The sequence below is a fragment of the Tachypleus tridentatus genome, chromosome 6, assembly GCF_004210375.1.
Source record: "Tachypleus tridentatus isolate NWPU-2018 chromosome 6, ASM421037v1, whole genome shotgun sequence".
Taxonomy (NCBI): Eukaryota; Metazoa; Arthropoda; class Merostomata; order Xiphosura; family Limulidae; genus Tachypleus; species Tachypleus tridentatus.
Genome location: NC_134830.1, coordinates 39,120,501 through 39,147,780, shown reverse-complemented (window position 1 = coordinate 39,147,780; position 27,280 = coordinate 39,120,501). Strand labels below are relative to the sequence as shown.

At 37.7% G+C, this 27,280-nt stretch overlaps 1 protein-coding gene across 1 annotated transcript in view; it reads left to right on the top strand.

Annotated features, from left to right (window-relative positions):
* The first annotated feature begins 9,137 nt into the window (after nt 1-9,137).
* LOC143252288 (uncharacterized) overlaps nt 9,138-27,280 on the top strand; it is a 31,345-nt gene continuing 13,202 nt past the window's right edge. The window contains exon 1 of the mRNA XM_076504189.1: nt 9,138-9,263. The gene's annotated coding sequence lies outside the window, so the exon portion shown is untranslated. The remainder of the gene's footprint in view (nt 9,264-27,280) is intronic.

Sequence of the window (27,280 nt, the reverse complement as noted above, 5' to 3'; positions counted from 1 at the left end):
TGTTTATTCACAAAGGCACAATTGCAATATGAAACACCAAAAGCAAGAGTGTTTGTCATGTGTTGTACTTGCAAGAAAGAGGAAATAAAACAAAGTGATCTCTCCCTCACCAGTCTAGTGATTGGTCCCCATTTGTATGGTAAACTACAAAGCTGAGTACTTTTAAACCAAGTTAAAATATATAAAATTATAAAGAAGTTACAAATGTTACCATAGATCTAAAAACTTCTGCACAATCTCTTCGAAACCTCAAGTGTAAGATCTCTGCAATATATATAAATTCTTTAGGAATCTAAAATTTCAACACGAATATGAATAACTGAGGAGAATACTAAAAATACAATAACAACTTAAGCCAGATTTGCACAGGGAATGCTATTCTACAAGTGGCCATTGTCCATTTGTGCTGGCATGGTGGAAACTCTTGGTCATTTATCTAATTAAATGACAAACAAGACTACTTTCTAGTTGCAGGTATTGTTACCCATCTTTCTTGCAAGAAACTTGGCTAATTACCATTTAGTACACAATATCATGTATTGTTATTGAAACAAGCAAAATTAAAATGTGTTTAACCAGGTAACATTCCTCATCCAAAAATAAACTGAAATTTAAAAAAATTAAATATTTGCATATCAAAAAGAGTGTGTATAAAACACATTGTCCTGCCCTGTACCATTTAAGTATGCAGTCATAAGTTATTATATTTTGTTGATGTGAAGCTCTCATTTTATCAATAAACACTCATAACTTCATTTTCATTAAATGTTCTTTGGTCTAAGCATTGCCTTGTGGTTATGTATCAAGATTGAATTTAAAAGTTAATGGTTAAATACTGTAGCTGTGAAAGTGCACTCCACACTTTGTTACTGTGAGTGTATCATAATAGTGACAGTTGAATCTCACTGTTTCATCAGAATAACCCAAAGTTTGTGATAGGTGCTTTTGAACATAAGGTTAAAACTATTGGTGGCTATGCTCAGGTAATGTTTAGGCATAAGTTTCTGAAATAAACTAAATGCTTGAGTCCCTGGAATCCTTGCATAATTGATGCTATTGAATTAAAACACCAGTAATTTAGGGTTACTAATTTAATGTCTGTTATCAAGAACATTTCTTGATCAGCTGCATTCTCCATTATTTTAATTAATAACTCCTTATTCCCTGATGGGTCTGCATATACAAGTTGTTTTTTGTTCCTTAAAAGATATCTATCAATACTTGAAAGTGAAATTTTGATATACTGTTTGGGTGCACTTTTTTCTAACACAGAGGGTGAATATACTTGAACATTACTTCAGAACATTCAAACTATAGTGGCATCCTTATATTTACAGTTTTCTTAAATTGCAAATGTACTTCCAATAATACTTTCCTCCTGACATACTATAACTTGATAGCCAGGGCTTCTTCCTTTGCCCATATAAGCATTGATCTGATTTTTTTCCTCTTGCTCCAGTCTTTGATACTCCACATAATTAACCTTGGTGATATTTGTCTTGGGATACTCTCCACTTATGTCAATGTATCTTCTATCTTAGTACTGTACATAAGCACCTCATTCAAATAATGTTGTCGCTTCTTTGTGACTGACTCAATCCACAGTCTCTAACATCATCTCTTAATGAATAAAAGGGGCAGGAGAGTGTGATAGGAAGTATGTATTATTGGAACTACATTTTACATTTGAGAAGATGTTAAATTCAAAATTATATTTACTCACATTACAGCTAGAATTCAATGTAAGAAGGATGTGTCAACAGAAGACTGCCAGTCTGATGGGAGAACTGAATTACATCCAAAACATATTTATCTTCATCCAAAACATAATTCTTGTACTGTGGGTGAAATGTTACATGATTTATCATCACTACTGATCTGGCCCCAATCAAGTGGCTGTGGTCCAACTGTTTGAAGTTAGAATTACAAGGCCATGGACCCAAAATCCCAAGGTGGTAGCAAGAGCATTTGGATTGCAATATATAATATATATTTGTGAGTGTATTCTAACATGTAGCTATACAGTGATGTGTTTCAAGCCACCAAAATCATGAGTAGGTATGCAATAGTGAATTGGACAAAACTTTTTAACCTGAAGAAGTCTGAAAGACAACACCTCAGGATCGAACGAGGAAACAGAACTTGTCCAGTCTGGAATTGTGAACACCTATCTTCAATTCCCAACTGAAAGGGAAGGAAAATTCATCTTGTCTCTGGAATTACGGGAAGGATGTGGAAAAAACTGTGCTCATCCAAAGACCCAAGATGGGACCACTCTGCTTCAAGGAGACAATGGACTCTTTTCCATGAACAATGTTCTGAACCAATTCTAAATAGCTGAGTGTGAAACCTGAACTGGTATTATGAGTAAGAGCCATGTGGGCTGGTGCCTCATATTAATATTTGGGGAAAAATCATCCTGGGACCAGGGAAGGAGGGCCCCCAATATTGCCCTCTTCTTCAAGTGTGAAGGATTTTTCAATATAATACTCTAGAGGAAAAGCCTCTGTCCCTTCCCCACTGACTGCAAACAGGGTGTGGCAAGGACTTCCTAGTTCCACTAGTAGAATCTGGGGGGCAATGCACACTGGAATGTCCTGAGGTGAATCAATACAATATATTTTTAAAAGTAAACCAATCCTAATTTATTCAACTGATGATCAGCAGGGATGGGCAAGATTCCTTTATGCTTTACAAATAACAGTAGTCTATGAGTGATGGTGCAGCATAATATAGTAATACCATCTGGTCAGCCCCTAGGTGGTCTTGTATAACAACCAACTTATACACAGCCTGTTCCAAAGTAGATAAAATATATATTTAAATAGTGGTTGCTAGTGCAGAATTAGTTTCATAAAAGCATATCTGCTTGGCAACACTAACCACAGAGTGGGATCCTGAAAAGTAAAGATGAGATAAGAATGGTAATAATGATCTACCAAAAGTGGTTGAGACAGTTACATGGGTAGTCAAAAACCCTCAGATGAAAATAATATTAGATTGCACAAATAATGTGAAATAAAAGTATTGAGGGAGACCCAACTGGGCCACTAAAAAAATATAAAGTGAGGAATCTGATGCCATAAATTTATTGTAGTATCTTCTTTAATATAGATGTTTGTTTAAATTTAGCTTATATTTAAAAATTTACACAAGTTATACTGTTAAATCTATATTCAATAAAGATTATTGAATCAAAATAAATGTGTACTTAAATTCTAGTGTATTGTCAATATTGTTGTGTGGGCTGAAATTTCTAGAAACTCTCTTCATACCTATAAATGTAACAAACATGATGTACCAAGAGACAGTATATATTACTGGTGTATTATAGTTGGGGTGCTATAAACTTTGGAAGCTATAACTGGGATTAATGTTTATTAACTGGTCATCTTGAGACATTTGACCAGGAAAGTTTATAGATTTTGAACATTACAAACTATTTATGTTCTGTGGATTCACATCAGATATTAGTATTTTATAAAAAAATTCTTTTGGAGAAAGCTTTTCATGTTGCTAGCAAAAAAAAGAGAAGAATACAGAGCTAGCTAGCTCCCTGTTAAATTAATTGTATCCACATTAACTTGAAATTAACTTACTCATTTTGAACCCTTGATAAAGTATCAAGGAAGTACAAGAGAAGATGGAAGACTGAATATTGTTTGTAAGTTTGTAAAACTTTTTGTATATAGATCATCACTTGTAATAACCGTTATTATGAATTGTGTTACTGTTTGTATATTAAAATATACTTGTAAAAATAAAGTTTGTGTATCAACCTTGCTGGCAAGTATCATAAATTGAATAAACATCAACATTTATTGAAATTCTAAATTTAAATAACAATTTAAATCAGTTTTACGAGATTTAAAATTGTAATATGTAACATAGTACTGATTAGACATCACTTACAAGAGTTTCCTCACTTTGAAAGAGAGCCCGGAATTAACAATATGGATCAAATTCATACCCACCTAGTCAATAAAACTAGAGATAAATCCTGGAAAACTGAATGACTCCAATTAATGACACGTTGTTGTCTAGCATCTCTAAAGGAATAAATGTAGGCAACAAAATCTTGAAGATCCTCACTGAATATAACATATTATCAAGATCTGATTGGTCATGAAGTAAGAAATATTAGATAAACTGGTGACATTGTACTGGGTAAGAAGAATTGGTTGGAGAACATGGGAAGAAAGATAAAGCATCCTGTACATAATCAGCACAAACTACTCCAACAAGCAATGTCTATAGGTCAGCAGCAACAAAAAATAAACTTTAGGGACAAGTAATACATGGCATGTGAGGCCAAGGACTCAAATGGATGTTGATAAATGTAATGTAATGCCACCTTTACTTACCAGTTAGGTAACTGCAATGGCCATTTGGGAGAAGGAACTCAAAACAACACAGGTAGTCCAGAGAGTACTAGGGACTCAAAGAATATTTTGTCTCTATAATTGAAAAGTGTTAAATAAGGCTGTCTTATGCAGTGAAACATTGGAAGATGTAAAATTATTGACACTGGGCCAGACTAAAAATGAGTTATGATTGGCACTTCTGATTAAAGCAGATTCAACCTTCTCTTAATACACCAATGGTGACATGTGTGCCATTTCCATTGACACATGTCCATTGCAGGACTAAGCAAAGGCTGCCCCAGGTATATGGTAATCCTAGAAATTGAACACTGTTAATGTGCAAAGGAGTACATAATCTACATGCTTGAAGCTTGAGCTTATGGATAGTTTGGTGTGCAATGTCAGATGATGGTTGCCTTCAGAGAGATGATCAAAGAGGAAGTAGAAGAGGGGGATACTCATGAAAGTACTGCATAAACAGAAACTAGGGTTTAGCTGCAAAGCTGGTGCTATTAAAAGTACCCAACTATGGATTGGAATAAATCATAGCTAAGGCCATGGGTAACATACAAATTGAAGGGAAGGCCTAGAGTTGTAATCTCATTCCATCATGATAGAAAGCATCTACTGCAAAAGCTGAAGGATGAGGTACTAGAGACCAAATTGTCAGTGGTTGTATGTTCCAACAAGTGGCCAATCAACCAATCATTAGTGTATCAAAGTGAGAGTCCATCCAACAGAAGAAAACTTGCAAATCAGAATCTATTCTGTGGGGAGAACCTGTTTGGGTTGAGATAATTTGATTTGTTACTGAAGTCCTCACCCATGGAACATGGCAAGTGAGTAGGATGACATGGCAGGAGTGGTCCTGAGAAAGGAGATCTAAGGTTCAAAGACAAAGAACCCTGAACCAAGTGCCTCTTTGACTGGAAATGCAAGACACCATCTAGGAAGTGGGTAAAGCAATGATAACATTTACAACAGGAAAAGTACTATTATTTCAGAAAATATTTACTCAAGTAAAAAGTTAGTACTGAATATATACAGTACTCAAGTAACAATACAGTGAAAAGTATTAGCAAAAAATAAGGACTGAATGCATTATTAAAAATAGTTTGTTTAACTTAAATCCCCACTTATCATTTAGCTTCAGCAGTATCTAATTTTTAACACTCCCTCTAGCCAGATTAGCTGGTCTCATTGTGAACAAGAGCCCTACTGAACTAAGCAAATACTTGTATGCTGCAACTTCAGTAAATTTCCCACTACTGTTTTCTGTGAAAGTATGTCTTTCAAATAAGGCCATGTATGATTTTTTTGTGTCGCATGAAGGCAACACAGGGACAAAGTTATTACACTCAATAGTAGATGTATATATTTTTTTCCTGCTCAGCAGCACTGCTTGTATTGTTTAATTGAAAGAGTACGCATGATCTGATTGATGTAAATAAAAACTATCACCATGGCAACCAGTATAATTTTATCCAATGTTTGTAAAAATGTAATGATAGTCTTATAAAAGAAATATTATGTAAAAGTACATAATTTCTTCTTGATTTTAATTGTGTAAAAGTGAGAAATAAAATATTCTTTGATAGATTGTTGCTGTGCATTCCACAACCCCTTGGTGTGGATTCCTGTATGTGGTGAGGGGACATCCCAGGGAAGGTTCTGTTTTATCTGGTTACCTTCTCTGGGATCTAAACATCCACCCACATGTTTGTCGTGCATGGCGATCCGTGAAGGGGAGGAGAAGATCCTGGTGGTTGAGGAGTCCAACCCTAACACACCACTTTAGCCTTGAATTCCTGTAGACGGGCGCCTTTGGGTGGCCCCCCTTGGGTCAATCGGCTGGTCCACTTGGGCTAGAGTCAACCAAGTCCCAGTGTTGGAAGTTCTCAATGGGTGTTGTGGACATTGTGCCTGATGCTGGTGTTTGGATATAGTGCTCACGAAACCCTGGCATTGCTGCAGTGTCCTTGCATGACATTGTAGTGCGTCCCCTTATAGGGCTCCATGGTGGGTGGGATTAGTGGGTACCGAAATTTTTCTTTTTTCCTATGGATCCTCGAAGAAGAAATTTAAATAAAATAATGAAAAAACAGTCAATAAGTAATCGACCACGTCTTGAAGGCTCTGAGCAGCAATCCTCAACATCTGTAACACCTGTACCCCATTTTCTTATATTACATTCTCTTTCAGAAAAACCTTTAGGGCAAATGCTCCCCTTTTTTATTTGGAAGGGACTAGAGGGTCTTGCTGGCTCTCCAAAGTCAGTAAAGAAGCTTCGATCTGGAGACGTATTAGTTGAAACTTCCACAACCCACCACAATGAACTCCTCTTGAATTCCACGGCAAGAGAGGATATACCTATTGATGTTACCCCTCATGCTACTTTGAATTCATCATGAGGAGTTACTGTTGAGAAGGATTTGAAGAACGTCCCCAAGTTAGAGATTCTCGCTTGTCTCTCCACTCAAGGAGTTTCTGCAGTGAGACGCATCTCCACTCGCAAAGATGGAGTTACACTACCAACAAATACCCTTGTTTTGACATTTACATCATCACGTGCACCTGCCACCATCAAGGCAGCTTATCTAATTTGCAGGGTACGGCCATACATCCCAAACCCTCTTTGATGTTTCCAAAGTCAGTGGTTCGGCCACTCAAAGACATCATGTCGTGGTTTCCTAACATGTGCTCGTTGTGGTGGCAAGGACCACGATGCCTATGACTGTGACATGGACCCACATTGCGTCAACTGCAATGATTCTTACCCTTCCTACTTTTGTTCTTGCCCAAAATGGTTGGAATTAAAAGAAGTGCAGCATTTGAAAACAACTCATAACATTAGTTATCCTGAGGCTCAGAAATTGCTGCCCGCCACTCCATCTAGGACATATACTGCTGCACTTCATTCCACAACTACAACAAACACCTTGTCTTTGTCACTCAACACACCCTTGGAGGCTGTAGCCATCCGTGTTTCCTTGGGTCATACCATCACTATTTGTTCTCTCTACCTGTCCCTGGTGAGACATATGATCAATCAGACCTTGATGCTCTCGTTGAACAGTTGCCCTCTCCCTTTCTACACCTGGGGGACTTTAATGGACATCATCCCCTCTGGGGAAATGCTGTTTTTGATGGGAGGGATCGCTCTGTAGAGCATATGCTCTCTGATCACAATCTTTCTCTTTTCAACACTGGTTCTTCCACGTATTTTCATGAACCGAGTCAGTCCTTTACAGCTATTGATCTTTCAGTTTGCTCCCCTTCATTATTCTCCCATTTTCATGGAGGGTTGACAATAATCCACTGGGCAGTGATTATTTTCCTATACTTTGAGAGAGACTGGCCATGGTCGACGCCACCTTTCCCGCTTGGCTTCGGTGAAGCTGGATCAGGCAGACTGGTCCACCTTCACTGCTCTCGTAAAACTTGATCCTGTTCTTTTTTGCAGGAACTTGGAGTCCATCAGGGCTATGTTTTGAGTGTCACACTTTTCAGTATAAAGATAAATGCCATCACTGAACAACTCCCTCTCACTATTGCAAATGGGCTGTATGTCAAGACTTTCACATTTCATGTCAGTCGCCGAACATAAGATATATTGAGCGGCAACTACAAACTGTCCTCAATCATGTACTGAAGTGGACTATGGCGAACGGCTTTAATTTCTCTCTCTTCTAAAACCGTTTGCATGCACTTATGCCGCCAACGGGGTATTCATCCTAATCCTGAACCTTATATCGATGAAGTTTCGCTGCCAGTGGTCCCTGAGACCAAGTTCTTGGGGCTTATCTTTGACCGTAAGCTGACCTTTATACCACACTTAAACAGCTTGGTCAAATGCACAAGAGCATTGAGCATCCTCTGTGTCCTCTCTACTACCAGTTGGGGAGCAGATCGATGTTCTATGTTAAAGGTATATCGTGCTCTTATTCGATCAAAACTCGACTATGGATCAATGGTTTATGGCTCTGCCAGACCCTTGGCCTTAAAGATGCTGGACTCCATTCATCACCAAGGACTTTGATTCTGAACTGGGGCTTTTCGCATCCTATCCAGTTCAAAGCTTAGTTCTATACTGGCCCTGGAATCGCTACACGTTGGCTCACACCCTGTTCTCGCTGATATTCAAAACCGATCAGCCCATTTCTCATTAACTGCTACTTCTATCCAGTTTTTCTGGATACCAGGCCATGTTGGCATTTGCGGGAACGAGCTTGCAGACACGGCAGCTAAATCTATCTGCTCCGGCACTATCACCACTGTGCCTATTCCGTACATGGACTATGGTCTTGTAATCAAGGCTCGGCTCTATGCCAGCTGGCAGTCCACTTGGAGTGAGCAACGCGACAACAAGCTTTTTCAAATAAAACCCTATATTGGGTTTTGGCCATCTGGCTTCCGTAAGGTTTAGAAGGAGGAAGTTGTTCTAACTAGACTTCGCATTGATGACAGTTATTTAACTCATCGTTTTCTTTTATCTGGAACTGATGCACCAGTGTGTAGTTTGTGTAACACTCAGATCACTATAAGCCATATTGTACTTTTTTGCCATCGTTACAATTCTCAATGATGGCACTATTTTAAACATGTTTTTTTCTAGGGTTTATCTGTAACATTGGACAGTGTTATTGGTGATGGTGACACTGTCCATCTTGATAAAGTTTTTAATTTTTTAATGGCTATTAATCTTTTTAATCTCATTTAAGTGTTGAATATTTATTCATTACACCTTTTTTAATTGTGGTTCCCTTTTTACAGTTTCATTTTGACATTGTAATATGGCCAGAACATTAAATAACTCGACACCAGGACTGGAAAGGCCAACTTCAGGTGACTAATGCTGCTGTTTGAACTATACGTTTCAACTACCTGTTAGTCGTCCTAGTGAGTTGTTATTACATTTTTCTTGCATGTCATTAAACAATTTTGCTTTACCTTTTAGTACTGGTCATAATGACACAAAACCCGGAACCAGGACTGGAAAGACCAACTTCAGGTGACTGACGGTGGTTCTTATACTTACCTGTTAGTCTTCCTGGCGGGTTATGTTCATTACCATTCTGCTACAGAAAGTCCTTTACAACTTTGTAGACTGGATGTCAACATTGGTTTTATGCCATTTTATGTTTTAATTGCTGTTTTGTTTTTACTTTCATTTACTTTAACAAATTTTACTACATTTACTTTACTTTTACCTTTTTACTGGACATGTGGCTACTCTATATTACGGTTTTCCTATGTGTCTTTTAAAACATCTGTTATTTTACATTTTAATAATGGCTGTTATGACACATAATCTGGAACCAGGACTGGAAAGGCCAACTTCAGGACGTTTGGCACAGATAGCCCAGTTGCTTTGTGCCATAAAACACTAAATCAATCAATCAGTCAGCCATTCTACAAAGTTTCATTAAAAAATAAAATAGTTCTTGAGTACTTAAGTAACAATAAGTCCCAGAGAAGTCACTTAAGTGGTGCAATGAAGTAATGCTACTCTGACAGCCATTTAATTGTTAGAGTGAAACCTAAAATTGTTTCCTTATTTAGCCCAAGTCATGAGATATTGTCTTTTTAGAAATCAAGAAGGCCCAAAATGTTGTGTAGGGAAGCCTTACCAACCATTCATAGACCACGAAATTTCTGACTGTTGAGATATGCACCTCATCACTAAAGCAAGGCATTCAAGAAGATGTATATATCACTGGACAAGCTGGTAGCAGAGGAATCCATATCTTGGTATTGTGCTGATGTAACTGCTTCTCAAGATAAAATAGAATGATCCTGAATAAGGAAACTGGGGAATCCAGTGAGTTGTTGTTCATGATCCAGTGGTTGCACAGAGACCATTGAAAAGATCTCTTATATGGTTGCCCCAAAGGCATGAGGAATTCAAATGATGCTGACATTGCCAAAAGCAAAATAACCATCCTTGCAGTGAAAGAAGGATAGATGAGAAAGAGACAAACTTCTTGTTCCATAGCATGGAGTTAGTTGGGAGTCATCTGAGTCGAATTGGTAAACATGATAAAAATACTTTAACTGCAACATGTTGTGATGAAACAAGAACAGATGTCTCAACTCTAAAAATGACGCCTGCCTAGGTTGTTTCTGAAAGTAGAATCTAGGTTAATGTTCTGAATCATTTGATGAGATTGTATCAACAGTAACCAGTCATCCATGGAATAATGTGTGTACAGGGCTAGGGAGTGAAGGTGATGAACAAAAAAGGTACAATTCATCAAAACCCATGTAATACCAATGAAAGTTTGAAGGTAAGAATCCCGAACTGTACCAAACCCTTGTGCACAAAAACTAATACTGGTGGGATGCCATCAGTGTGATAATTTGCAGAAAGGAGCTGATGACACTGAACATATACAATCTTATTAAAAATGGCAACTCAGATTGAGAAATGAGTCATTTGTGAAGGTTATCTATCTTTTTCATCTATATTGATTCCTGGATCCCAGAGTCCTGTGTTTTTAGACCAAAAATCCAAGGGGAACAAAACCTGAAAATGATTGGAATGACTCTCTCTCAACTTTCAAATAAAAAAAAAACTTTGATAGCCTTAAAACTAAGTCTTGAAATATAAGGATTTGTGGGAGACAGAAACATTACATGTTGGGTGGACAATAGTGGTGAAGATGCTATATGAATGACTAATCCTGACTAATGACCTGTTGTGACCATGGATCCATGAATCCAATTAGAATATTTAGAGAAAAAAATAGAGACATATAGTTTTATTGTGTTTCCAACTGAACATGAAAGTATGACCTTTCATTAGTTGATATTTAAATAGTTACTTATGAAAGTACATTCATCATCAAACGTATTACCTTATTAAGTGTTTAGGTTGTAAGTTTGTCAAATAAATCATTTTCTAGTTTAATATCTACTATTGTGTTATCATTATTTTCCAACTTGTAACTATTTTATGTAAGGCTTTATGTCTTCCGGTTTATGTTTTAAACAGCATTTGTTAATACTTGGCCCACCAACTAACCTATTTTGTTTTTTTACTACAAAATAACTAACCCAAGTTTAGTGTTCTACTTTGTATACGTTTAATAAAGTGGTCATAAGAGTTACTCTCTTGACTGCATATATCACCAGCTATGTGTGAATATTCAGAAACTTGTTCATAAATCAGTTCACATTTAGAAAATCACTGTTCTTGTTTAAATGTTTAACATTTAATTTTCTTCTTATTAATGGTAAATGAATTAAATATTATTTAATTATAAGGTATTCTGACTGTTACATTTATTACTTTTTGACATTGTTTGTGTAAAATTGTACAATCATTCTTATAATACACTCACAGCTCCAAAGTGTGGAGCAGTATATGAATTGTGAATCAACCACTATGCCATGTGTGCCTCTACATTTTGTGGCCCATCTGAAAAAATTGTTAGCTTATACACTCTTTTTTTGTTATTTCAAATACTTTAGTTATTTTGTGTAAATATGTTAATTGCATATTATGTTGTCATTATGTTATGTGAGTTAGAACAAAATGTAAACCATTTAAACAGAGAATTGACTGAAATTTATTATAAATTATCTAAATCAAATAATAATATCAAAAGTTACTCACAAATAATTAGATGTTACAATCAAGATTTTGGCAAATGTACAGAAATAATTTCCTCAATGTTCAGAGATAATACAATATAAATTTATGTACACTGTTTCTTTAATTTCTTAAAACACAAATCTGGAAAGATACATGGAACAAGGACGTACAAATAATACAAGTTATAATTTTGTTCAATGGCAGAATATGGTGGTCCTTTCTGTTGCACATGCACTGTTGCTGGTTGAATAGATATACACAGCTTTTTTCCATCGTTTCACCAGATAAAGCATACAACGAAGTGCTATAATAGCATATGTTGCAGATCAAAATAATGACAGAGGAGACAAAACAGTTTGGTGGTTATAAATGGGTTCCTAAATAATTTTGGCAAGCAGGGCAGCAGTTACAATTTCTGTTGTTTGATATCCATTTATTAGTTTTAACAAATACTTCTTCTGGTAGACAAATGACCGCCTGTAATTCTCAGCACGTCGGTGTTGGCAATAAGCCTTGTAAAACTGCTGAAATGAAAGAAGTGAAATGTTATTAAATACATATTCTTAAATAGAAAAAAAGATTTCCTAACCAATTATTCTTTAATAATTGAAGTTCTGATTTCTTTGGTTTCTTCTCATTTAGATAAACATAATATTTTCATATTTGAAAACATATTCATTACTTGGGACTTGCTGAATTAAAGGTTGCATTCACTAATGGTTACAAACACTTAATATAGTTCTGTGACTGTTTTCCCTAGGAAGTGGCATGCCTATCTCAAAAGGTGTCACAAATTTGCATGAGTTGTGTTATCCTGTCTCTGAGTATGTGTTATTTGGAACAACTGATGATGAACATAACATTGGATTCTGGTATACTGCACTTTTAGCAAAAAACAGAATTTGTTTTGTTATGTTTCTGAGTAGACATAAAAGAATATCCTTTGTCCAGTTTAGTTCATTTTGAAGAAAGATTTCTTTTACTCCAGCAGCCAGTTAAGTCATAGCAGAATTAAAGACTGACCAGTAGGTGAAACACTTAACTACAAATACTTTTCTATGCAAATAGACAGTTTGTTTGTTCACTTAATTGTGTTACTTTCTTTTATCATCCATGTTTAATGTATTATGTGCATATCATTTCTGGAATTTGCATTTGGTAGATACTTTTAAACTTATCTGCTGGATATCAATGGTTCATACCACTAAAACTAAATCCTTAGAAAGCTTGTAATTAGCTGATAATTAGAAATTCCAGAAATCCTTGATGTTTTCTTTTAAAATCGTTGCTTTCATCAATAGTTTGATAATCATGTTAAGACCTAAAAAATCCCCACTTTTTTGAAAACAACGCTTAACCTGATCTATAAAACAATTCCAAAACTTTGAAAGGTGTTCAAAAATAGGGATTTTGGTTCTTATTAGCATAAAGAGATGAACTGATCGCATTAAACGCAGAAAATACCCACCCTTTCTGCTTATTTCGGACTTCGCTTTAAATGAAAACAAACAAACTGTATTTGAATAGATTATCACTTAGAGCTAGAGCTATTGCATTACATCAGGATATATGAACATAGATAACATGTAATGAATAGGCACTGAAGTACACCGTGGTTAATAATAAGTTAGTAATGCGTGACAACCATACCAAGAGAATAGACTTCAACGAATCAAAAGCCAGTGCTTCGGAAATCAATCAACTGAATAGATTATTAAAACAGTTACAAGCGAAAAATAAGATAAGCCACACGTGTACATGTATGTGAGTGTACTTAATATCAACTTCCAATAAGAGCAAGTTCCCATTTAGAGTGAAACTAACAATTAATCTAATGATGAGTACAACTAATTAAATATATATTTTCTCACTTTCTTGCTCATAAAGATCGCAAATTCTATTGAATATTCTCCTGCAAACGACATTTTTTGGCCTAATCCCAGTAATATCTCACGCCAGCTAAGTCACTGCTACTAATATATCTTAACCATTTTGCTACCTGTCATTTATAAGCTGGTAAACAACTTAACTCTTATCTTCGTAAAATATACTCTTCAAAAAAAGAAACGCAAAAGGCAAAATATGAGACAAATTGTTAACAAATTTATTCCGGGTAGTTCTGTATGACATGTGTGAAGCTTTGCACATTCTCTACTGAACATCCAAAGTCTGCAAAGGCGAAGTCCATGCTCACTAGTTGAAGTTTAACGTCACTCAACGTCGATAACGAGAATGCCCCCCGTGAGCATCAATAACTGCTTAGCATCTCCTGCCCATAGAAGCGATGAGATGACAAATCACATCCTGTGGAATGGCTCTCTACTCAGCCTGCAAAGCTGCTGCAAGCTGAGGTAGAGTCTGCGGTTAAGGTTGTCGCCGTCACAGACGTCGGTCCAACTTGTCCCACAGATGTTTAATGGGGTTTAAATCTGGTGATCTGGAGGGCCAGGGAAGAACGTTGATGTCGTGGTGTCTCAAGAAGACAGTGGTGAGTCGGGCTGTGTGAGGACGGGCGTTGTCATGTTGAAAAACGTCGTTGACGTTCACCATGATGGGTTGTGCATGGGGCCAAAGAATCTCGTCGACGTATCGTTGAGCTGTAAGATTCCCTCGAATGTGCAAAAGGTCTGTTCTGGCATTGTAGACGATGGCAGTCCACATCATGACGCTGTCATTACCAAATCTGTCACCATTCTGCACACATTTTCCTGCAAAACGTTCACCTCGGTGACGGTAAACACGGGTCCTTCCATTTTGCCTACAAAGTATAAAACGTGATTCGTCGCTGAACCAAACATGACTTTATCGTCGATGAGGCCATACCCGATGTGCCCAAGTCCACTGCAGCCGTGCTTGACGATGTTGCTGGGTGATTATGACGCCTCTGCCTGGACGTCGAGGTCGGATTCCTGCATCTCGTAGACGGTTGCGTGCGGTCTGATTGGAAATCCTATGCAGTCCCGGTATGGTTGAGGCAGTAGACGTTGCAGTGGTGGTCCTATCCCGAAAGTGACGTAACCGGATGTAGCAATCTTGTGCGGTTGTGGTCACACGAGGTCTGCCAGATCGTGAACGGTCACGAGTTGATCCATGTTGTTGGTAATGATTCCATAGCCTTGTGATGGTGCTTGGGTGGACATTCACAGCTCTGGCAACATCTGATCGAGATTCGCCTGCTTCCAAGTGACCAATGGCGTTGTTGCGTTGTGCTTCAGTCAGTCTTGGCGTAACTGTATTGCGTGTCGGTGGCTTAACACTGAGCTAAAGAAACCAAGAACCCGCCACTTTTATAGGGATTTTGCACATGTTGCACTTGCAGAACATGCAGATCTCTCAAACAAATTTATTGGACACGCATGCGTTTTGGCGAAAAATCCGATGTTTTCCTCCGTTTTCAAAGTGCATGACTTTTATTGTCATTTTGGTCTGACAATCAGTGCCTTAACACGTGTAACATCACATACTATGAGCTTGTAACATTATTACACATATTTCTCTTTAAAATAACAAAAATGTCCCTTTTGCAGTTATTGTTTTGAAGAGTGTATATAACTGGAACAACAAACAATTTCCACGAACAAAAATTTTTAATAAAAAATCAGTCAACCTGTTTATGCATTTTAGTTACCAACTACAGCATTAGTGAAAACACATTCGGATACACATTCTTAGTCTAAATGCGAAGATCAACAGAAAACAAAAGTACTGTCTTTGAAAGGATTAATGCTAGCAATTTATGTATTACAACGCCATGCTGTCATCAATCCATTGACTAATCCGTTTTAATTGAGATCATGGAAAAAACAAATAGCTAATGAAACATCTTTTCAGTGATGATGCACGTATCAAAAGATATCGTATAGTGTACGAACAGTACCTAAATTTTCACTTGGTTATTTACTAGTATTCTAAAGATCTTTTTCACATAAACTTGTATCAATATTCAGTATGAGGTTCTGCCAGTACTCAGAAAATAACGTCCTTTCAACTTACAGATGCATCAAAAACTAGCAACAATTTCTAATCATTCCGGTTATTAATGTTCCAGACATTAGTAACATCAGCTGTTTTACGATCACGAGTCTATCAAACGATGTCTTGAGAAATCCTACTATGAAACACTGTTAATATTCTAGACATTACCTACAATGATATCGGCTATCCTCCACACGTGTTTATCACATAATATTTTGTTAATATCCTACCGTGCCCGACCACTAAATGGTTCAGAAAGCATGAAATACACTTTCCTCTTGGTTGTAGATTTATTAATCAACCAAATGTCCTAATTACTAGTTAGGTAGTAAAGTTTAGTCATAATTATAACGAGGTTGATCTCAAGCATCTTAATTAGTTGGGTTGACATCATACAACACAGAATTCTCGCTGTCTTTGACCCATCAATTTCTTCAACCTCTGACTTAACTAGTCATTTAAATTGTACACCAAAGGTGTTAAAGCTTTGGGGAGATTTGGAGCTAGTCTAACACCTGGCAGATGCCTTTTAATAAATCATTAGATACGAGGTTGTACATGCTGATTATCATACTATTAATTATTGTAAATCTGCAGAGAAAACTAGAGAAATTAATGAGGAATAATTGTGATGTGTGGACTAGTTCCTTCAAACACCTAATTATATTTACTTTATAAATATAGATCCAATATTTAGTCTACTATGTGGTTGCAGCATTTAAAGATATTTGTCTGAAGTACCACAGAAGTACCAAAGTCAGTAAAGAAGCTTAAATCTGGTGATATATTGGTGAAAACATCCACATCTCAACACAGTGAACTCATCTTGCATTCAAAGGCAATTGGGGATATACCTATTGAGGTTACACCTCATGCTACTTTGAATTAATCACGAGGAGGAATTTGAAGAACATCTCAGAATCAGAGATTCTCGCTGGTTTCTCTGCCCAAGAAGTTTCTGCACTTTGACGTATCTCCACTTTCAAAGATGGAATTATGATGCCGACCAATGTCCTCATTATGTCATTTACATCACCACGTCCAGTTACCATCATCAAGGCAGATTATCTTAATTGTGGGGTATGGCCATTCATTGCAAACCCTCTTAAATGTTTCCAGTGTCAGCGGTTCAGTCATTCGAAGACGTCATGTTGTGGTTCCTTGACGTGTTCTTGTTTCAGTGCCAAGGACCACTATGCCTATGAGTGTGAAATGGACCCTCGTTGCGTCAATTGCAATGGCTGTCACCCATCCTACTTTCGTTCTTGCTCTAAATTTTTGGAAGAAAAAGAGGTGCAGCATTTGAAAACAATTCAAAATATTACTTACCCTGAGGCTTGAAGTTACTGTCCACCACTTCATCTTGGACGTATGCTGCTGCACTTTGTTCCACTACTGCTGTGAAAGTACAGGCGAATCTCTGTGCCTCCAAAAGAATCATTCTCAAACCAAATGAAAAGTCTTTTGACCTCCATGGTTAAAAACGTGATAAATCAATTTCAATACCCATCTCTGTCACTAACACACATTCTAGCAAATTCCAATGTCCACTTTCTTTGATTCCAGTGTATGGACATTTCCTCAAGTACATCTTCTTCTCCCACCCCAAGATGCAAAACGATCATTCGTTCAAATTCTCAGTCGTTGAATCCTCTTTCAACGACAAATACCTGCCCAATCGACCTAGGGCAGGATCCATGGAGGTTGAGAGACCTCCCTCGAACAAAGACAGTAAAGAAAAAAGACGTGGTCGTAAACAGAAGAGAGTTCTCCACCCCATTTGCCTACACATAAATAAAAACGGCCACTTTGATACAATGGAACAGTCAAAGTTTACATTGTATTCTGGATGACATCAAAACACTGATTGCTTCCTACTATCCTATATGTCTTTCTTTATAGGAAACATTTCTGAAACCTGCCGATACAGGCATCTTTCGGTGGTTTTCTTTGCACAAAAATCAGAGACTGTGTGATGAGTGAGTGCATGGAGGGTGGCACTGTTGCTTGATCAGCATGTGTCCATCCTGTCTTTGCCATTCGACACACCCTTGAAGGCCATAGCCATCCGTGTTTCTTTGGGTTTACATCACTGTTTGTTCTCTCTACCTGTCGCTTGGAGGGATTTGTGATCAATCAGATCTTGATGCTCTCATTGTACAATTGCCATCTCCCTTTTTAATTCTAGGGACTTTAGTGGACATCTTCCCCCCTTGGGGAAGTATTGATATTGATAGGAGGAGTCGCTCCATAAGCTGGGTGGTTAAGATGTCAAAGCCAGAAGGAATCTTGGATTACGTTCACAACTAGCATATCTTCTTCCACAAGTTCCAAAATCATATGGGACAAGATTCGAAAGGTCAATGTATCCTTCTCAATTTTGCTCTCTGATGACCAGGAATTAGCTGATACCTAGGTGAAAACTTTTGCCAGGTATCTAGCACTCTGTTTCTTTCCCCACCTTCTTAGCTATCAAGACTCGTGCAGAGCAATCACCTCCTTCCTTTCGAGCTGATTGTGTCTGTGACTATAATCGTCCCTTTACACTGGCAGAACTCAAACTGGCCCTTCATTGGTCTGACATTACATCGGTTGGACCTGATGATTACACTATCTCCTGATTCTCTTGCTATTCTTCTGATTGTTTTTTAACTGGATCTGGTAGGAGAATGCTTTTTTTGATGCCTGGCACCAGGCTATTGTCCTATTTTTCTCTAAGTCTGGGAAGGATCTACGATTCCTTCAAACTACCATCCATTTGTTTTGAAGAGTTGACTCTGTACGACCTTAGAGAGGATGGTTAATGCTCGTGTTGTTTTGTCCCTCGAATCAAATAACGTCCTCTCGCCCACCCAGTGTGGGGTGCGACGACAGTGCTCCACCATGCACCACCTGATTCGACTTGAAACGTCAATCAGAGAAGCCTTTCTCAAACTATAATATCTTGTATCAATATTCTTTGACATTGAAAAGGCTTATGAAACAACATAGAGGTATGGCATTTTGCGAGACCTCTATATATATGAGTTATGTGGCCACTTGCCCATTTTTTATTAAACATTTCTTAATGTACAGGAGATTCCAAGTTCGTGTCAGTTTGACAGAACGATTCTAGGTTCAGGTCAAAATGAAAATTAAAATGTGTAAAAGAAATCACGCTAAAACGGTATATAGTCCAATAAAAACCTTAAGTTAAAAAGACCAATGGCTCTTAAAAATGTAAAAACGTGAGTGAGGTGGGCAGTATTACTTATGACATTGGCTAATGTGAAGGGCAAACCAACCTGAAAAATATATTTAAAATGGAGTCGTTGCTCTCGGTTGTAACGATGGCTTGATAATAAAATATATATGATTGTGATCTTAGTGGCACACAAACTGCACATTGGTGCATAAGTACCAGATAAAAGGAAGTGGTGAGTTAAAAACTGTGATCAATGCGTAGCTTAGCCAAAACAATTTTATCCCTTCGATCTTTACAGAAACAAGGTGGCCAAAGAGGTAAAGAAGGTTTGATTTCAAAAAAGCTTATTATTTCGTTGGACACTCCTAGTTGACTGCCAATCAGTATGGTTTTGATAACTGGACCATAGTTCATGTATGGAACAGGTATGGTGGTCATAGAGTCAGAGCAGACGAACTTTGCTGCTCTGTCAGCGAGCTCACTCCCACGAATACCAACGTGACCTGGTATACAAACAACTGAAAATATGTAGATTATAGAGAGAGATGGACCAGTTTGTTTTGGATAGTGATAATAATAGGAATGATGTTAGGGCCAAAAAGCAGCTGAGTGAGTCAGTATATATTGTACAATTCGTATATTGCATAGTTTCAATATGATTCAGGGCAAGAGAAATGGCATACAATTTGGCAGTGAACACAGAAACTGTAGAGGGGATTCTGTGTGCTACTACTAAACTGTAAAAACCCATGAACCTACAGAGTCACCTGATTTTGAACCATTTGTATATATGGGAATGGATGGATTGTTTGAGAGATGTTCAGCAAAGAAAGAGTAATATTTTCAATCAAGAATATCTGCCTTCCTCAAATGACTCAAAGATAGGTCACAGTTGGGGATAGTAATTAGCTATGGTGGAATAGGCCGTTCTGTGAATACTGCAACGCTATTCAAAGATAAATCCAATTTTTCTGATTGTGCCTAAATACGAAGGCTAAAAGGAACAATGGCATATATTCTATTATAAAACTTCTGTCCCACTGTGGATGGAAAACACAATTCCAAGTTGGATGCTGTGGTAAAGATTGAAGTTTGGAAGCATGCGTAAGAGACAGTTGCAAATGGTGAATATATAGAGGGGGTCACGGACTTCACATATAAATTTTGAACTGGAGAAGTACGAAAGGCCCCAGTGCAAAGCTGAAAGCCCCTGATGATGGATAGGATCCAACAATTTCAGTGCTGAAGTTCTGGTAGAACCATAACCTATAGACTATTGGATGGATAAGGACACGATAAATTTTAATTGTGGAGTATCTGTCCACTCTCCAAGAGGTGGAATAGAGGATGCAGAGGATGTTCAGTGCTCTTATGTATTTGACACGAAGTTTCTTGATATGTGATATAAAGTTTAATTTACAGTCAAATATAAGAACTAAGAACTTTTTCTCAGGGACGACAGGAAATACAACATCAGCAATACGAAGTTCTGAATCTGGATGAATACCCCATTGATGGAAGAAATATACACAAACAGTTTCAGAGAGATGAAGTTGAAAATCATTTATTGTGGTCCATTAAGTATATGATTGATTGCAGTTTGTAGCTGCCACTCAATAAACCTCATGCTTGATGACCGACACGAGATGTGGAAGTTGTCAAAGAAAAGACCATTTGCAATTGTAGGGGTTACTGTTCACCGATAGCATTAATCTTTATAATGAAAAGTGTGAAACTCATAACACAACCCTGAGGAACTTCAAGTTCCTGTGGGAAAAATGTGAAAGCGTTGAGCCCACACAGACCTGGAATCGGTGGTTCATTGAAAAATGTTTAGTAAAAAGTGGCAAAATGCCACGCAATCCATATGAGTGAAGGTCTTGCAAGATGTCATATCTCCATGTTGTATAATAAGTTTTCGCTAAATAAAAAAAATAGAAACAAGATGTCACTTGAAGAAGGCTTCTCTGATTGATATTTCAAGGCGAATTAAGTGGTCTGTTATGGAGCGTTGTTTTCGGAAACTACACTAAGTTGATGAGAGAAGGTTGTTTGATTCAAGGAATCAAGACGAGCATTAATCATCCTCTCTAAGATTTTACTGAGACAACTTTGACGGTAATTAGAAGGAATCTTTGGATCCTTCCCAGGTTTAAGAATAGGGAGTACAATAGCTTGGTGTCAAGCATCAGGAAAGACATTCTCCTGCCACATCCAGTTAAAGGCAACCAGGAGAATAGTGAGAGAGGCAGGAGAAAGGTGGCATGACATCTCTTACATCAGTGTAAGAGGGCGATGGTAGTCATAGGGATGATCAGTCAAAAAGGAAAGAGGCAGATGTTCAACTCGTGTTTTAATAGCTACGAAAGAAGGGGATGAGTTTGAAGAGTTGAACATCTGCCTCTTTCCAAAGGTATTGGCAATGCTATGAGCATTAGCAACTTCATGGACATTAGATATTAAGATAGAGAGGGGCAGAAGTATTCTGCCTACTCACCTTTCAGATCTTATCCCATACGACTATTTAACTGGTGGTTGAAGAAATTCTGGAGGTGTATTTAATCCAAGATTCCTTCTGGCTTTGACGTCTAACTCGCCGAGCATGTGCACGGGCCTGCTGAAATGCAATGCAGTTTGAAAGCGTGGGATATCTACGAAATTTTTCCCAAGCACGTTTCTGAGTGTTTTGTGTTATATAACAAGCAGAATTACACCAAGGGTGTGGATGTCATGGGAAATATGTCTAGGATTTGGGGATGCACTAAGCAACTGCTTGTACAATATAGTTAGTTACTATTGGTACACAATCATCTATCAATGATTTACATAAGATGACAGGATCAAGTTCAGAGAAAGCAGTGAAAGAAGGCCAGCTGGCCTGATCTAACCTCCACCGTGGCACCTGGATTGGGTGGCACTGACCATGGCCATTTTCTCTTAATATGATAGGAAAATGGTAATCACCTCTTGGATTGATGTCAATCTCTCACGAAAAGCAAGTGAAAGGTGAAGGGGAGCAGATAGAAAGATCTATAGCAGTAAATGACTGGCTGGGTGCATGAATATAAGTGTAAGAGCCAGTATTGAAGACACAGGTTGTTTCAAGAGCATATGCTCTATAGCAAGAACTCTCACATCAATACTAAACCACCCCAGAGGGGATTATGCCCATTAAGATCCTCCAAAATTAAAAAGAGGTTGGCAGTTTCTCAATGAAGACATCAAGGTCTGATTGATTATAACTTTTTCCAGGGGTTAGGTGCAGAGAGCAAACAGTGATGGTATGACCCAAGGAAACACGGATAGCTACAGCCTCCAAGGACATATTTAGTGACAAGGGCCGGGTGGGAACATACTGATCAACCAGCAGTTTTTCTCCCCCATGCTTTTGTCCTACACATGACTTGTCATTTCTATATAAAGAGTATTGTCGAATTGTGACTGTATTAGTAGGTTTTAAAAATGTTTCCTGCAAAGAAAGACATTTGGGATCATAAAGGTCAATCAAATTCTTGACGTCATTCACATTTGATTGAAAACCTCGACAGTTCCATTGAATTAGCATGGCCATATATACTTATTTTGGAGGAGAATATGGCAAAGAGATCTTCTGCTTGCGACTGCATTTTGTTTTATTGGATGTGGGTCTGTCACCCTTTGTTGATTCTACTCTGGATTGAATAGGCAGGTCGGTTTTTATAGGCATGCGTTCCAGTGATTGATCGTGTAAACGAATGGTTTGTTTCATTTTTGGGGTGGCAAGAGAGGAATACCCCATGGAAATACCTGTGCTTGAACAAGGTGAAATTGGGCAATAGTTGGAAGATGTTGTAGGGACAGAAATAGAAGTAGACACAGATTTGTTAACTTTTTTGATTTTGGTGGGTACGAGTTTAAGGTGCATTGTTAAGGATTCTGTGGGAGGCACAGAAAGGTCTATCTGGTCTCCTACTGTAGTAGTGGAATGGATTAACACAGCATAAGTCCAAGATGGAATTGGGAATAGTAATTTCCGAGCCTCGGGGTAAGTAATATTATTCAACCTGTGCTTGAACAAGGTGAAATTGGGCAATAGTTGGAAGATGTGGTAGGGACAGAAATAGAAGTAGACACAGATTTGTTAACTTTTTTTATTTTGGTGGGTAAGAGTTTAAGGTGCATTGTTAAGGATTCTGTGGGAGGCACAGAAAGGTCTATCTGGTCTCCTACTGTAGTAGTGGAATGGATTAACACAGCATAAGTCCAAGATGGAATTGGGAATAGTAATTTCCGAGCCTCGGGTTAAGTAATATTATGAACTGTCTTAAGACGTTGTACTTGTTTCTCTTCTACCCATTTCGGGCAAGAAGTAAAATAGGAAGGATGTGGACCCTTACATTTAATACAATGCGGTTGTAGTTGCATTCAAAGGCATCATGGTCTTTACCAGCACAATGGGCACATGCCAAGGAACTATGGCAAGATGTTTTTAAATGACTAAATCGTTGAGAATGGACACATCTAACAGGGTTAGGAAATATGAGGACATACCTTAGAATTCAGACATCCTGCTTTGATTGTGATAGGAGAACGCGTTTTTGTAAATGTTAATATTAGAACATTTGTCGGCTCCATAATCTTGTCTTTACGAGTTAAAATTCAGCACACGGCTGTAACACCTTGGCTGGTGAAACCTGCGAGGGTCTCTGACTCAAGAATTGTCTTTAAATCCCTCTCAACTATGACTCCTCTGGAAGAATTCAAAGTAGAATGAGGAGTAACCTCAATGGGTACATCCCCAGTGGCCTTTGATTTCAAGAGGAGTTTGGAATGTTGTGAAGAAGATGTTTCTACTGAAATGTCCCCAGATCGTAAATTTTTTACCGATTTAGGAGGGCTAGCAAGCCCTTCCAAACCCTTCTGAATAAAAAATGGAGACATTTGCTCCAAGGGTTTTTCAGTGAAATAATGTATAATTAAAAATCGCGGGACAGATTCAAGTTGTGAGTTTGACTGTACATAGTCATCAATGCATGGTCGTTGGCCAGTAGTTGGATTTTTCTCTATGTTGTGATGCTTGTTTATTTTCTTTTATTTGAGGGGTGTCCATAATAAAGAAAAAAGTATTTCGGTGCCCACTAACCCCTCTCAATATGGAGCCCTACGAAATGTGACCAATCTTTAAGTCATCTGAGAAAAGCAGACCCTCCTGATTGGAAATACTGACTGCTATTTGCTGAACATCTTTTGAACCATCCTTCCATTCCTATATGTACAGATGGTTCGAAATCAGATGACTGTGTGGGCTCTGCCATGGTTTGTTGTGGTTTGGTGGTTGCACATAGAATCCCATTTACAGCTCCTGTGTTCACTGCTAAACTGTATGCCATTTCTCTTGCTCTGGATCACATAGCAGCTGAGCAGTACTCAAACTGCACTATTTATATTGACTCGCTTGGTTCTCTACTGGCCCTGGAATTGCTTTATGTTGGTTCACACCCTGTTAGTACCACTAGTTCGATTTGAAATTAGAAAATGACCGTAACGTCAAATAACTTGGAACCAGGACTAGAAAGGCCAACTTCAGGTGACTGACGGTGGTTTTTGTACTTACCTGTTAGTCTTCCTGGTGAGTTATGATAATTACAATTATGCTAGAGAAAGTCCTTTACAAATTGTGTTGCTGCAGTTTATCTCTTACCTCTGTAGACTGGATGTAAACATTGGTTTTATGATATTTATCTTTTTAAACTTTGTTTTGTTTTACCTTAATTTCCTTTTATGAATTCTTTTAAATTTACTTTAATTTTTTACCAGTTGTTTGGCACTGATAGCCTAGCTGCTTTGTTCCATAAAACACCAAACCAACCAGCCAACCAAAGAGTCTTCAACGTGATATAGTGTGTCAACTTTTATTTATACGTTGTCAATTCGGATGTGTGTGGTTAACTTAGGGTTAGCTATCTATGTGGTTTGTAGTTTGCATTGGTGGTTATTAACTTGAGAACTGTTACAATTTTCACAGCTGATGTTGATGTTGTCAAGAGCGCATCAGAATGTTAATGATAGCAAGAGTGAATTTGATTACACTGTTACCAGCTGCTGAGTTATATGTAAAGGGATCATATGCTATATGTTTAGTTTGTGTAATTTGTATAGTTGCTAACTAAGTTACAATTTCAACTTCAAGATTAATTTGGGTTTTGTTTCATTACAGCAAGAGACATAAGTACAGTGCTACTTTGTGTTATTTATACATCTGGTGCTAAGCTATAATTACAATTAAAGTCAGTGTTTGTTTCTTTGTTTGAATTTCGCACAAAGCTACAAAAGGGCTATCTGCGCTAGCCGTCCCTAATTTAGCAGTACAAGACCAGAGGGAAGGCAACTAGTTATAAACACCCATCGCCAGCTCTTGGGTTACTCTTTTACTAACGAATAGTGGGATTGATCGTCACATTATAATGCCTTCACGGCTGAAAGGGCAAGCATGTTCACTGCAAACCTCGACCCTCAGATTACGAGTCGAACGCCTTAATCCCTCTGGCCATGCTGGGCCGTCAAAGTGAATGTGAAATGTGAGTAGGTAATACATTGCCTACAAACGGTAATACCTTACAAAATAATAATCTGGGGTGAAGAGAACCCCACTTGTAGAGAAAATTATATGTTTAAAAAAGGCTTGTGTGGGTAGAGAAAGCACCAATAGTGGAGCGAACTACGTTTTGACCTTCTTCGGTCATCGTCAGGCTCCCAAAGAAAGACAGGGTTACTGACCGGTAGCTGAGCACATGTTTGAAGGCGGTTTTGAAATTGAGTGTAGGAATGTAGAGGGCATGTTTAGATGTTGGCTGTATTTATTAATACAGGTATAAAGGTGTTCCTTTGTATCAGGTTATTTTGGGCTTGAATTGTTGTATAAGTGAGGCTTCTTTAATTTTGCGATTGTTTATGTTTGTTTCTTTATTTAGTATTTGGGTATTTTCTATGGTTATGTTGTATTTGTTTGATTTGTAGTGTTCGAAAACGTGCGAAGATGACTTTTTGTGTTTTTTGAATCTGGTTTCCATTTTTCTACTTCTTTCTCCAATACAAAAGTCGTGGCAGTTATCACATTGTATTTTATAAATAATATTGGTCTGGTGTATGTCAGTGTAGTTTTTTACACAGTATAAACCTCAGTTTTGTGCCTGGTTTTTGAATAAATTTGGTATTAACTGGAATGTCACATTTTGTTACTAGTTTTTGCCAAATGTTGGTTATTTTTCTGCTGATGTCGAGAATATATGGCATGCAGCAGTATGTGGTTTCGCGAGTTTTTTGATTCGTGAGATATATTTACTTTTGTTGGCTGATTTTGCTCTCTGTCTAGATGTGTCCGTATAATGTTTTCTACGGTTTGTGGAGGAAACTTATTGATGTTGATGAAGTATTGTTTTACTTTGTCTAATTCGTCGTTAATTTTATCTGGTGAGCATAGTTTTATGCCTGTGTTTATTTGGTTTCTTAGAATGTTGAGTTTTTGTTTTGTTTTATGTGCTGAGTTCCAAGGAATGTATAGTCCAGTATGGGTGATTTTTCGTTGGATTCCTGTTTCAAATTGTGTATCGGTTCTTCTAGTTTTGAGGTTAAGATATGATATGTGATTGGTTTCTTTCCGTTCTCATGTGAAGTTAATGTTGGGATGTATAGAGTTAATGTAACTGAAAAAGTTAAGTGCGTGTTCTGTGGATGTGAATTCCGCAATCGTGTCGTCTACATATTTGTACTAATAAAGTGGTGGATGTAATGCTGTGTTAACTGTGTGTGTGTGTGTTCAACTTGTGTCATACAAATATTGGCTGGAACTGGTGATACTGGGTTGCCCATACTTAAGCCATTTGTTTGCATGTAGTTGTGGTTGTTGAACGTGAAGTTTGTCTTCATCGTGGTGAATTCTATGAGGGTTGCTAATTGGTTGCTGAGAAAGTCTATTTATGGGTCTAAGCACGTCCTCTATGTTCCTACACTCAATTACACAACCGCCTTCAAACAAGTGTTTAGCTACCGGTCAGTAACCCTATCTTTCTTTGTGAACCTGACTATGATCGAAAACGTCGAAACGTTGTTCGCTCCTCTGTTAGTGCTTTCTTTATTCATACCAGCCGTTTTTAAATATATAATTACAAAATAAAGCCCTGA